The sequence below is a fragment of the Athene noctua genome, chromosome 1, assembly GCF_965140245.1.
Source record: "Athene noctua chromosome 1, bAthNoc1.hap1.1, whole genome shotgun sequence".
In the NCBI taxonomy this organism is placed as follows: Eukaryota; Metazoa; Chordata; class Aves; order Strigiformes; family Strigidae; genus Athene; species Athene noctua.
Window position 1 is genome coordinate 78,296,416 of NC_134037.1, and position 13,546 is coordinate 78,309,961.

Consider the following 13,546-nt stretch of genomic DNA (forward strand, 5'->3'; position numbering starts at 1 on the left):
GAATCAGCCTTAAGGAGGATAGTTCATTTTTTGTGTTCGCCGCAAAAGATGAGGGTTGAGAGAACTTACCTGCAATTTCCAGTGGTGTGTGGTTTTTTTGGCTTCTTTTTAATCCTTACATATCTCGTGATTTCTGAATTTGAGCAAAATTCAGACAACTGAAAATAGGAAAAAATGTGAAGAAAGTTCTTCACCTAGAGTAGACCTAAAGGGCAGTTTCTACTGTTGGAAGCCTTAGCCTGTTTGGTAATTCTGACAGCACTGTGATTTGGGGCCTTATAATCAGTTTCATGATTCTTTTTTTTTTTTTCCTCCAGGAATTAGGATTTTGCACTGGGACCTAAAGTTCGCATCCATGTTAGGACACTCTAAATGAAGAATGTGCTCCTACCCGTGGTTATTTTTGAAGCAAAACTTTTCAAGGCAGAAAATCACTAGGTAGGTTTGTTGTCTTGCCTTTAAGAATCCACTGAAAGCATTGCTGTTTTATTTGTGCAATTGCATTTGTGCATTTTCATCTTCTGGAAGCAGAGTTTATTCTAATAGGTTAGAAATCTGTGATTTGCATTTGCATATGGATTTCAGAGGAAAATTATAAACACTCATCTTAGGTAAATAATTTATGTCCTATATTATACTTCAAGAATGTGAGCTAATATCTAGGCCAGAAGTCCTGTTGGTGTAGGCAGGACTTTCCATCTCCTCACACAGGTCCCTTTCTACATGAACTTCTGAGACTGGAGGAGGCTTGTCCTTAACGTCAGTTAAGGGGAATATGTGTATGATATCTAGCTCAAGATTGTTATTTCTGTAAATTCTTGTATTTTCTTGTGCAATTTCCTTTTGGGCAAAGGAAAATAAAAAAATAAAGGAGCTCAAGAGCCTACCTGATCCACTGAAAAATTTTAGTAAGTACTTGTTATTTATAAAGACAAATTCAAGTACCTCCTCTGTTTTGGAGTATAGGGGAAAGCACCGGCCCCAGTGCTTTCCAGATAATTGCTTTCTTCATCATGAATATGACACTCCTGTGGGCTACCACCTCTTTGGCTTGTGGGATTTTGGGTTGGTTTTTTTTTGGGGTATGCATTTTCTTCATTCACCTATTTTCTGATGTTATAAATGAAGGTCTTTTATAGGACTTTGACGTATCTGGTCCCTGACCTAGGCCTACAGTTCAACCCACCTTTCTTACCCCAAAAAACTACTTTCCATGACCTTGGCTTGTGTGTTGCTTTTTTCCTCCCTTTTTTGGGGATTGTTAATAGCTTAAAGGGAGCTAAAAAATCCCTAACTCAAGCCAAGGGTAATCTCAACTTTGGTTTTTCCTTACTGTCCTCCATATAAAAGCTTTCTGCTATGTCTGCCTCTGCCACTGCATCACTCTTCAGTGGTTTTCCCCAGCTTTTCTGTTCCTTGCTTCCAGTTGTTCCTGATGCTTTTTTCTTCCAGTGTTTGCAGCTTGATGCACTTTCTTCATTCACCTATTAATCCATTGTGTCCTGTACACGTGTATATAGAAGGAAGTCCTTCTTCCCCAGCCTGCAAATCCACCCACAGAAAAAAGAGGTAAGTCATTAAACCGATGTGGAAATATGTTTCACTAAGATCCCACATAAGTGCTTCAATTTGCCCAGGCCAGACAAATCCACGTAAGTTTGAAATCTCCCCAGTTAAGAAACAAAATTGAGATTTTTTTAAAATCACTTTTAAGTTTAAGGGGCTTAAGTAGTTCAACAATATCTAAAATTGTATCTGTGGTCACAGCTAGCAATGTAGACTTATAGAAAAAAAAAAACAAAACAAGAGGGAGAAGATGCAGGTTAAAGGATGAAAGGCTAAACAAAAGTGATGCAATTTCAGTTGTCAAACAGCAATTTTTTATTAGGTTGTATACAACTTCAGTGTCTTCGGATCTGCTAAGCAAGATTTGTTTCACTTGACCTTTGGGTTATCACAGGCAAAGTTAATCTTTGAAGATCATAAAAAATAACTTTAGAATAAATGAAATGTAGATGGCTGTATTGGACTCAATTACATATGAAATTGAATACTTTGAAAACAAAGTACAATAAAAACACGAACATATTTATTAGAGCAATGTTTTATAAAATTCAGACGGGCATATTATAAATATGAAAAAGAGCCTAGACAGTGAAATCCAATTGCACACAAAGAGCTAAGAGTTAACATTCTGCAATTGCTTCAGTAAGTTTTTAAATGATAGCACAAAAGCACTGTTTAAGATCTCATGTTCTGGTTCATGAATGTGAAAGAATTTACTGTCCCACTTGTATGAGTTAGGGCCCTGTCTCCCACAGCAATGTGTGCATCAGAGAATAAAAAGGGGTAGAAGGAAGGTAGAGTTTAAAGGTTGAAGAGATGACTCTTCTTGACAACATACTATTAAAAGGATTACTATATCTGTATTTCAGTTCTAGTATTTTAATGCAATATAGTCTCCATCTATAAAAAGCATGTTGAGTTACAGTTTTGAACTACCCATTCTGAAAATGAATTCGTATTCTCGCATATTTAGATATAATCTCATCATATATTCTATGATTTAATTTTAAAAAGTCGGTTTAGTTTCCAGAAAAGCCCTGTCTCATAAAATCTAACCCTCCTAAATAAATGTACTTATGTTAGCAAAATCATAACAAAAAGTTTAAGTATTTGACTTGTAACTCAGATTAAATTAACTGTACCTTGTATCATACAAAAAAAAAAAAAGCATATCATGTTTATTACTACTGTTAAAAGCAAACTTCTACAGGACTGAAGCTTTGCCTTTTCTTCATTACTAAAAACACAAATCCTGTTAAGACTTTTTAGACAAGCTTTAATTTTTCAATTAACATGTTTTATTTCAAATTTATTCAGAGCTGAAACAAGAGTTACATTTGCAGCTGAGGAAAGCAAAGATGAAACTTTGTTCTTTCTTTTGTGCTCAGCCATACAATTTATTTTTCTCCTGGCAACAGATTTTAAATCTTTGCTTTTTTTTCATGGGAACTGTTTTAGTAAGTGCCGACATTAGAGCTGACAACGCTTTGTGTGGGTTTTTTTTTCCTTTTGCCTGGTTTCTGTGTCTGTGTGTGCAGGCATGCATTCATTAACGTAATTCCTCAGCATTCAACAAGAGTGCATCATAAACTAGACGAAAAAAGCCTCATAAATATTTAGATCCTCCATCTACCTTCCAAAACTAAAGTGAAAAAGAGTATTTAGTGAGGACTTGGTTTGAGTTAATCTGCATATGAACTGAAAGGGGGTACAAAAGGATGAAAAGGTGGTGGAAACGAGCATACAAACCCCATAGTCTCCAGGGGGCCATTCATCTTGTTCTTGTCAATACAATCCCAGTCTCGCTGCTTGGCTGTTTTCTGCGCATGACCCAACAGGCTAGCTTTGCAAAGACAATGTTGCAAAGGATGTGCGTGCTTTCTTCCTAGTTTTGTTCTCTCGTGTAATTTTTCGAGAGGAGAAGCAAAATACTTCACGTTCGGAAGCTGGGGAAATTTCTCTAAATGCTTCTCTACTCGTTTGTGGTCCACACACTGACATACAAACTTAAAACACTGACATAAAAGGACAAGTAGGTTATATGAAAAGAAATTTTAAGTAATTTGACAATTAATGACCAGTAATCAGATCACAATGTAGCTTAAAACATATTATCTGCTGTACAGATACAAAACCATACAATTTGGACCAAGCTATTTATATATAAAGTTCCACTATTTCGAACAAACAGCACTGTCAAAAAGTCCAAAATTTCAGATTAAAAAAAATTAGCACACCAATAAAATTTGGTATTAAATGTATTTTCATAATTGAACAGTCACAGAATTGTTTAAGTTGGAAGGGACCTCTTGATCATCTAGTTCAAACCCACACATTGAATTCTGCAAATTTTTTATATATATATATTTATTTTTTTTTAAATTAGGGAATGTGTAATATATTCAATAATTATTTTTTATTTAATTATCTAAGATCAAATAAATTTTGAAGGATCACATCCCATTACCTGCATACAATGACTTGCGATCTTTGACTGCTGTGCTTAGATATCTTTTTCACTCAAAAGAGCATAAAGACCACTAAAGCCTGTAATTAGACCAAAATAATGATTTCACACATAACAATTTTTGATCATAAGCAACCAAAAGAGCAGTTTTTTTGTTTGTTGTGAGGACAAAGTTAGAATGAAATAATGTAACTCACTCAATTCATCAAGCTCCACATCAATCCCATGAATTGAATTACAGGAAAATTATGTCAATGCTATATGCAAAATGGTCATTTTAGTCACAATATATTTATAATATTCACTTATCTTACTACATTGCTAATCTTCTATTTTGTATTTATGAGATAAGGAAAGTCCAAGAATATTTTTTTCAAGTCTCCTCCTTAAATGAACTCAGCTGGCGTTTTTTTGGTCTGGTTGGGTTTGGGTTTTTTTTTGTTAACAGACCTCCACAAAACCCTATTACTTGAGCAACATAGTGAACATATTAATGTAACTTCAGGTATAAGCCTGAGCATGCAAGCTGCTATAACTCCCCCACTAATCACCTGTTGTCAATCTAACAGAAAGGACTCCACGTACACTGACAAACTTCTAATAAAGTACCAAGATATATCTGTAGCCAGAGGGATAATTGATTTCACTACGAACCTGGGAGACAGGTGCATACAAACTTCAAAATGGGACAAAAGATCAATTATGCCTCTAGTAATGAAAATCAGATGGATAGCTATAAATAGACTACCTAGAAGGAAAAGGAAGGTAGGGATGTATACTTTAATTGACTTGCCAAGGGGAAGACCTTCTTCTGGCATGAAAATTGGCCATCTGATTGGCTATGTCATGACTTTTTTTAAAAGCAAGTAGAAAAATTCTAGAGATGGGGAAATGCTTTAAGTCAAGCAGCGCTTCCTCTCCACCTCTAACAGAAGTGGTTTGCCAGCTTCGCAAATAACAGGGACTTTCCAGACTTTTCTAGGGTGGGAAAAAGGAAGGCTGCCTAATTTGGATTACTTAATACCTGTTTTCATGCTGACCTTTAATCAACTCAGAATTACAAAAATTCAAGATAATTTTTTTCCTGCCTTGCCTCAAGTAGTGTTTTCTTCACAGTTCCTGCCACAACCTGTTGGTTTTTGAGCATATTGTCAGACCAAGCCAAATACTCGTTTGTTAATACATAACAAAATGGTATTGCTATGCAATCTGGATAGCAGAGTACGCTCTCTGGGAAACTTATTTTTACATTTGTCTGCTCCTTAACCTGATAGGGTAGCAGTTCTTTAGTCGTATCAGGATTTGGTGTGTATAGGAGATGTGTGTGTGCTAAAAACAGAGGCAACTGTCACACCTGTTTTGTAAAAACAAAACCCTGTCATCAGTGTAAGTGTAGTATAACTTTTCTTTCTTAGTTTGACAAGTTATGTAAATACCTGAAAGGTGGAGAAAACTGCCCATGAAACTTTCAAATACGTATCTTTAAACAAATACAATAGCATAAGAGATAGCTAACATTTTAGTGATAATCTTTATTTATGAATGATACAATAAATTCCATAATATAAACCTGCCTATTAGAGGAAGTGGCTTAAAAAAAATTCTACAAGTTATACGGAAAGTTGTAACATATACATGGGAACTTCTCACGTTCTAAATGAACAGAAATATCTAAACTCATGTGAATTGGATTTGTATAAGTCATTTGAATCTACAGGAAATGTGTTACGTTTCTCTTGCCTATATTTCAGTCACAATCGGAGACAAAACATGAAATATTTCAAACTAAGAATAATAATAAAAATTTGTGAGAATTTGAGAGATGGCCAGCAGAGTAAAGTGTAATTTTCAGACACTTCAAATTTAGTTGCAGTGATTTTTTTTTAATCAGACCACTGTATCTAAATCTGGGTGATTACTGCATTTTGTGCATGTTTTGCCTCTACAGCATGGTGAACATTTCAGCCTACTCCCACGCCCCTCTACTCTGTGGTCTATCCGACACAATGACTTGATGAATGTAAAATACTAACACACTTCTGAAAGCCAAAGCTAGGGAATGACCGCATTACCTTCAACAGAGTAATTCACTTCAAAATCCTGAATCCAAGCTGTTGTTCAGACTATTCTGAGAGTGAAAATGGTTAATAGCAAAACATGAGATTGCAGTGAGATTCAGATGATTGTTCAGCAGTTCGCAGTGGCCACTCCAGATGTCCAAAAGGTGGAAGAGACATATGCACAGAGCTGGCAGATGTGATACAGGAACTGTGAGAGAAAAGTGATCTTGTGGAGATTCAAGTGGAATACCATAAAGCAAGTTAATCCCACCCTTTATGGTGCTTATAAACTTGTAACACTGAATTACTGTAATCAAGCAATGAACTGATTTTAAACAATAATCAGATATAGTATTAGCTAAATAAGATCATATGATCGTGTATGAAGTGACTGGAGCTCAAAGTGAGTCAGATCTCCTAGATTAGCTAACAACTCAGAAACCTACACCTCTTGGCTTTGAGCCCAAGAGTCATGTTTTACTGATTGTTATGACTTGTCCTTTGACAAGTGACAGTCAGATAGGCACTTATGATGCATCGGCCTACAAATGCCAACAAAGATGGCATAAGATTTGGGATGCTTCCTGTTTCTATGAGGAAATCCTGAATTTATCCAAGTGCTTAAGCAATAATTCTCTGCATTTTTATAATGGCTTTCTTCCAAGCAACTTGAAGTAGTTTACTACAAAGTGTTTCATAGCTTCTGAAGAGTAGAAAACTGTGAAACGGGCTCTGGGGCATATCATAACTACAATGTATGAGGCTACTACATTCCAGGAAAGATGTCCCACACTCAACAGTAAGACTGGGAGTAGGGGGAGCAAATGGGAGACAGTAATTCATCCACAAACAAAACAAAGTTTAGGCTTCCTAAAGTGAAAAGGGACAATAAAAAAATATTAAGAGATTGAACACTGCTGTTTGCTTTTAGAGAAAAGGCACAAATACCCATGAACAGATAAAGCAAAGAGCAAGCCTCTGAGCATACTATAGCACAGAAGCACAATGGTCTTTGTGTGGGTAATCAACAACCACTGTAGCACTGCTCTCTGTCCTTTGCTTTGGATGAACAATGTTGAGCAATTCTGTCTCATCTCCAGAAGTGTTTAAGTTGCATATTGCTTGGTCCCTTTCTTTTCTCACAGCTTTGTAACAGCAGATATTTCTCTTCACCACTGAATACGTAAAAAGATTTCTAGTCAAAAATAAGATTCAGGATTTTTCAGACTGATTAATTACACTTCATTAGAAGGCCCAGCCAATACAAATGTTTCCTGCTCGTTACCAGAAGGTTTAAAAAAAATGCAAAGTTTTCTTATAATTTGTTTAGATGTTTTCTGTCCAGTTAAATAGAAGCTCCCTGGGCAAGAAGTGCAGCTCTTTCGGTAATGATCATTAAGAAGCGTAAGCAACACACCACTAGCAATCCCTCGGTGTAAGTTAATATACATACACATTCATATTTCAGGTATGTTAGGAGAAAAAGTTAATTTAATGCATCAGTTACACTTTTAGTTCTACTTGGTTTTAGTAGTAATTGAGAAGAACGGTTAATTTAAATTTGTTTACAAAGTTAAGGCTGAAAACATTTAATTTACATTCAACAGTAACCAATACACTATGGTATTTTACCAAAAGATGAAACACCCGAAAAACAGAACTTGGCAGTTTCTTTAGCTGTCAGCTCTTTGACACTGCAGCTGCTAAAATAAATCTGTAAATGTCCCCGACACAAACTTGTTTGGGTTTGTTTTTTTTTTTTTTAATCCTATAGTGAAGGTGAAAACACTTTTCACTATGGTAAAAAAGTAAAAATATTCTGATTATGTATCTTATGCAGAAATATGTCTTTCAACATTTTATTTGAGTTACATGTAGCAAATAGAAGAGCTGCTGAGGGCAACTACTGTAGTCAAGGTGACTGCATCGATTAAAATGCAGAATGTCATCCTGGATAGTTTTGAGGTTAGATACCTAGTACAAACCTGACAGAAGGTATGTCTGAAAAAATGGCTAAGATCTCTTAATATTCTTATTTTCCTGATATCGTAGTCATTTAAACTAGAACATGTGTTAGCTGGACTCCAATGTCAGATCTTATGTTGAGCAATGGTCAATTCAGTGCCTCCAGAGTTAGGCAGCACTTACAGTAATACGCACTCGCTGCTACTCCCACTTCTGCAATGTGTGGCACAGGCTGGTTCAGAGTGTTTCTGTACACGAATCCTCCAAAAGGGAGGCCAGAAGCCATTTGAAATTCTCCCGTATGCAAGCCTGGAGCTGTATAGCTAAGGTAGTAATTTTGTGACTGTAGTACAGTTGAAAAGTTTTAAACAATAAAACGCATGCTAACCAAAGCTATAGGACTCTGCATAGGATTAGAAACACTGGAAACATGCATGGTGTATTTCAGGAGATTATTTGGCTTCTTTTAGTGAGCTAGGAAGAGTATCAACTACTCAGGATCCAACAGGAAAATGCACAAAACCAATGCAAGTGTTTTTAAATTACAAAACTTAGGGAAGTTTATGAGCTTAGAGGTACAACATACCTTCAAAGATAGGATTCAAGTATGTTCTCTTAATAATTACTTCCCCCCCCTCCCCCCAAGCTTTTAAATGTAAGTGCTGTTATAAACAAGATGATAAAGTGCCTAAATTTTATGTTTACAATGTAGTACCTCGATTTAGTTTTCTTTAATTACTGGTATTTTTTTCTTTTCTATGCTTTTTCGGATTGCTTTCCTTTCCCTCCTCACCGTTTCCTGACTTTCTCAACAACACTGTTAACAAAACTGGTATACATGAGACTTCATTTGCATCTCCTTACAGAAGAGTCTGAAATGAAACCAATTTAAACTTTGTTTTTAATGCACAGAGATTTCTCAGGAGCCTAGCAGAACTACACCCTCTCTAGATAGACACATCTTTTCTTGTTGCTAGAATGCTATATTTCTGGAGAAATGTCTACATAGTAGTACATAAAGAAACAGCATGTACAGACATTACTTACCCATGGAAATTATCTACTTAAAAATACAATCTACTAAGTGATTTATCTATGGCAATCTTGAACATTGATGCAATAAATTCTACTATATATTGATTTACTTCTTTTCCATGCATAACTGTGACTATTTGGTAGTTAGATAAGGTGAAGCCCAACATAGAGATACCCATGCCCTCCCTAACTACTGTGAGCTAAAGAAAATGTTTAATATTTGATGAAGCAGAATTTAAGCCCCTCCATTCATATCTGTGTAACAGTATCCTACCACAGTAACTTAAGGTATATGGAATACATACCTTACCAAGAAAGCAGCCAGGTACGAGGTGTAGGTCAAAGGTGGAAAATACTTTTTTTGTTTGACTTAGCATTTTCTTTTCTCCCCAACTTCATGACTGCATAATTAATACACAACTACAGCAACAGTGAGAATGGAGCTCTTCCTACTCTTGTGTAAGTAGATGAATCACAAAGATCTCTCTTCTTCTGGCTCCTTTATTTCCAACCTGAGGAATGGCCACTTCTAACAAGGAGTGATGCTGTGGGTTATTACACCCTTCACAGTTGTTGTACAGCTCAAAGTACCTTAAGAATAAAAGATACGAATCTGAATCCTTTCAGGTACAAGGTGTGCTTAAAACCTCTATCTTCCACTTTGTCAGCAATCACTTAGCATCAATTGTGGACAAATTGAGGCATTATTTCTTCCAAGACTACACACAGCACTCAGAAATGTCCCTTTTTAGACTGTGATCGCTGTGCCATCTGCTTATTACTTTGAATGATGCACTACTATGGCTTCTCTTTGAAAAGTTACCTGTCGGTTTGGTTTAATGTCAAAGGAAATACGTTTTCATTGTCAGATACATCACACAATTTCAATATAATTGGTTCTTGAGACTTTTAGTCTGGCTCCAGACCTTCTGTCCACGTGTTAATCACCTTGCAAAGATGAATGGATTTCAGATGTCCATCTGCTTGCTAGTGGCCTCGTCTGACTGCTGCATTACAGTTGAAGCAGCTACAGCCTTGTACACCATGAATGATTCAATACTGAATCACAAACATAGTATTTTTTTCTTCAGTGACTGTGATGGGTAAGTGATTAATTGCTTCTTTCCCTCAAGAAGAGTAGTATAGTACATTGGTACCTTTCGGTTATAGACAGTGTTGCAGAAGGCTGATGACATCCAACTGTATATGCCTCTGATTTGGTCAACAGAGATGCTTGAAGTAACAGCCAACACTCCACTAAAAGACTATGTTTCCCAGTTATCAGCCTTCAGCTCTCATGTTTCCTGAGGTGCTATCAGCTATGAACATTATAGCAGCAATTGAATTTGCTTTTTATGATCATTGCAGGGCTTTACTGTAATATACCAAGGCTGCTGCTGGCATTATCATAATTTTTCTTACTTCAAGATTAGATTAATGCAATAAAACTTCACCTTAAAAGAGAAGCTGTTAGGGAATACTACAGGTTACGTGATACGAGAAGAACTACCTAGATGAAAAGACGAGAGTTAAAGATAGGGACTTCTGTCTGTGTCCAGACAGAAGTTAAGGCTGGAGAACCTTACGTGACCACAGGACCTGGTTACCTTGACACAAACTCACCAACCTCCCTCTCTCCAGTGACTCCCTCCCCCCAATACCACACCACCTCTACACCTTACCCACAGGACCTGTATACCCAGCCCTGTATCCACAATCCCACACCCCTTCCCCCCCCCCCTTTCTTCCCCGATGGGAAAGCCACAAAGTTCAATACAGTGCAAGAGTATTTCTAGGGCCTCTGTAGAGCTGTAGACACACCCATCCAGATGGGAGCTACACCTTCTCACAGCTCTTTAACCAGAACTAATTCAATTTTCATCTCCCAGGCACTTTTAAAACACCCTTTGCTAGGATGTGGAAGTGTGAGAAGGTAAAGGCAGAAAGAAGAACATAAGGTATGCTGAGAGGGGCTTTCAGGTTGCATTTTGGTTTTACTGTATACTTGGTGAAGAAAGGTATCATGCTGATTTGCTTACTTAAAACTACTGGTGAGTGATCTACATTTTGTTAAAGCATTCAGCTCCTCCTAGGGTATTTTTCCAATGATTTAAAATTCAGAGTCTTGAAGAATTTATGGAAAAATGAAGGATGAGAATTTTTCTTAAGTCGTTTCTGCCTAATTACACGGGCAACTTCAGCACATAGCTTTGCCTCGATTTCCGTATTGTTCAGATCGAGAAAATAATTCAGATTAACAGAGAGTAAACTAGAGCTTGAATTTTGCATTGCACTGCATGAGTGATTCCTCAATAACTGCTGGTGTGCACCATCTTATTCTCCAGTAAATAAGTGGAAAATTGCTTAGGATAAGCTATATTCTTCCTGTCAGTCGGCAAGACAACTGATAGCTACTGCAGGATGACTTGTGCTGGTATTTCTCACCTTATATTGTCTCTCATAGTCAAGCACTGGAAGGATTTTATGTGCAGGAAGCAACAATGAAGTGGTATGGGAACAGCTGCACCAAACGTGCTGAAAAGAAAGTCTCCGTATGCTATTTTTACTGTGAGAATCAGCAGTCCAGAACAATTATTCTACCATTATCTAAGTTCATCTAATTTTAAGATGAAAGCCTGCCGTCTGACAGATACCCTTAATTAAATCGAAGGGTTCAATAACAAGTTTTCTCGGGGTTAAAAAGAGCCTTCAGTCAGTGGTTAAAAATTAGCAAATAAAGGGCTACAAAAATGCATCATCTTTCAGACTGATCTACGATGAACAAAAGGATGGCAATTTTGTTAAGCATATAAGGTTGTCTTTTACCTTGTCACAATTTTAAAACAAGGTTGGGAAAGAGCAAAGACAATCTTGTTACTAAACAGAAACTGTATTGTTTCATCATCCATAGCCATACTGCGGTGTGCTTTGGGCATGCTATTGATGGACTAAGAATCTATATTGAAGAAAACCGCTTGTAACATTGCTACTCTTTCTTTGATACCAAAGATAATATTTTCTTGCTGAATATACATTTTTTAAATGATGGAAGCAAAAATCTGACTTGTCTTACATAAACCATTCATTTTATTTAATGTAAACAAAACCTTGACATTAAATAAAAATTCTCATGTCCAAATAATGAGTTCTACATGTTTAAAGGGGAAAAATACAATAAACACTAAAAGGAATGCAATAATCCCAGGCATTTTTACTGTTATGAGAACTACACTTTCTGTACGTTTTCGTCGATGCACACCTTTCAGGGAAAGTAGAATAACACTGCTTGACAACACCCAATAAAATACTGTGCGTCTGTCAAGACAACAACGGGTCTGTGCTTCATTCTAGTTTTGGAAGCATCGTTCCCTGCGATTCGCCTACTACTTGAAGTTTCTTCAAATACAGTGCGCAACGCTTGAAAATATATTTTAATTTTTACAGAACTTCAATTAACAGACTTTACACATAGTCCTATTAAAAATGGCTGTTTTCAGCGAACTAAATGAAGCGCGAAGCGATTTTTATCTAGCTTTACAACACAGGCTCTCCTAAGCTACTAAACATCGCATCAAAGCTTTCTGACGACCTCCTAAGTAATAAAAATCAAGTATGAACACCAAGTAGCTGCGTGGGGAAGGAGGAATACGTACAAGCAACCCCGTCGCGCTGCTTTGCATCTGCGGCTACAGTGGATGGAGCACGTTAATTTTGGTTCTGGCTGCCGGGTACTGCTGCTCCCATCACGTCTCCCATCCAAACCCGTCAAACAAGCCGCGGCTGACGCCAAAACACGGCGCTGCCCTGCAAGCGACAAGGGTGTCTGGCTGCCTGCCGGCGAGGCTCGGGCAGAAAGGCAGCGCCGCGACCGGGACGCGGAGGACGGCCCCGGCTGCGGCGGGGCGCCGAGGCAGGCGGGCGGGAGGGCGGTCGGGCCGCCCGGCTGGGGCCCGGCGCTGCGCAGCCCGGGGGCCGCCCTCCCTGCTCCGGGATCGGGAGTGGGGGGGGGAGGGGAAAGAGGCGCTCGTACGGCCGGGCCACCACCGCCCGCGTTTCCCCTCCGGCTCCGGCCAGCCCAGGGCCCGCTCCGCGCCCCTCCGAGGCCGCAGGCGGCCGCCAGCCCGCTCCCGCGGCACGCCAGGCAGGGGGAAGGCGGAGAGGAGCGCGGCTCCCATCACCGCCTCCGCGGGGCGGGCCACGGGCGGCCGCCAGGGCGCTGCCCCGGCCCCTCCGCGCCGCGCACTCCGCCTGCCCCCGCCGCCCCGTTACCGACTAGAAATTGCTCCTCGCGCCGCTCCGACGCCCGCCCCGCCCTCCGCCTCGGCGCATGCGCGGCCCAACCAACCGCCGCGCGCACCACCGCCCCCCCCGCGCGCGAGCACGCGCGCCCCGGCGGGGCTCTCCCCGCCCCTGAGGGGGGCACGTGACCCGCCCCGGCCCCGCCCCCCCGCGC

The 13,546-nt window shown here is 39.1% G+C and overlaps 1 long non-coding RNA gene across 1 annotated transcript; it reads right to left on the minus strand.

The window, feature by feature from the left end:
- Window positions 1-5,611: 5,611 nt before the first annotated feature.
- Window positions 5,612-13,380, minus strand: LOC141956269 (uncharacterized). The gene is made up of 3 exons (XR_012632866.1): window positions 12,747-13,380; window positions 9,399-9,684; window positions 5,612-6,301 (listed from the first exon to the last, which is right to left on the minus strand). It is a non-coding gene; the product is annotated as an uncharacterized LOC141956269 (long non-coding RNA).
- Between the last annotated feature and the right edge of the window lie 166 nt (window positions 13,381-13,546).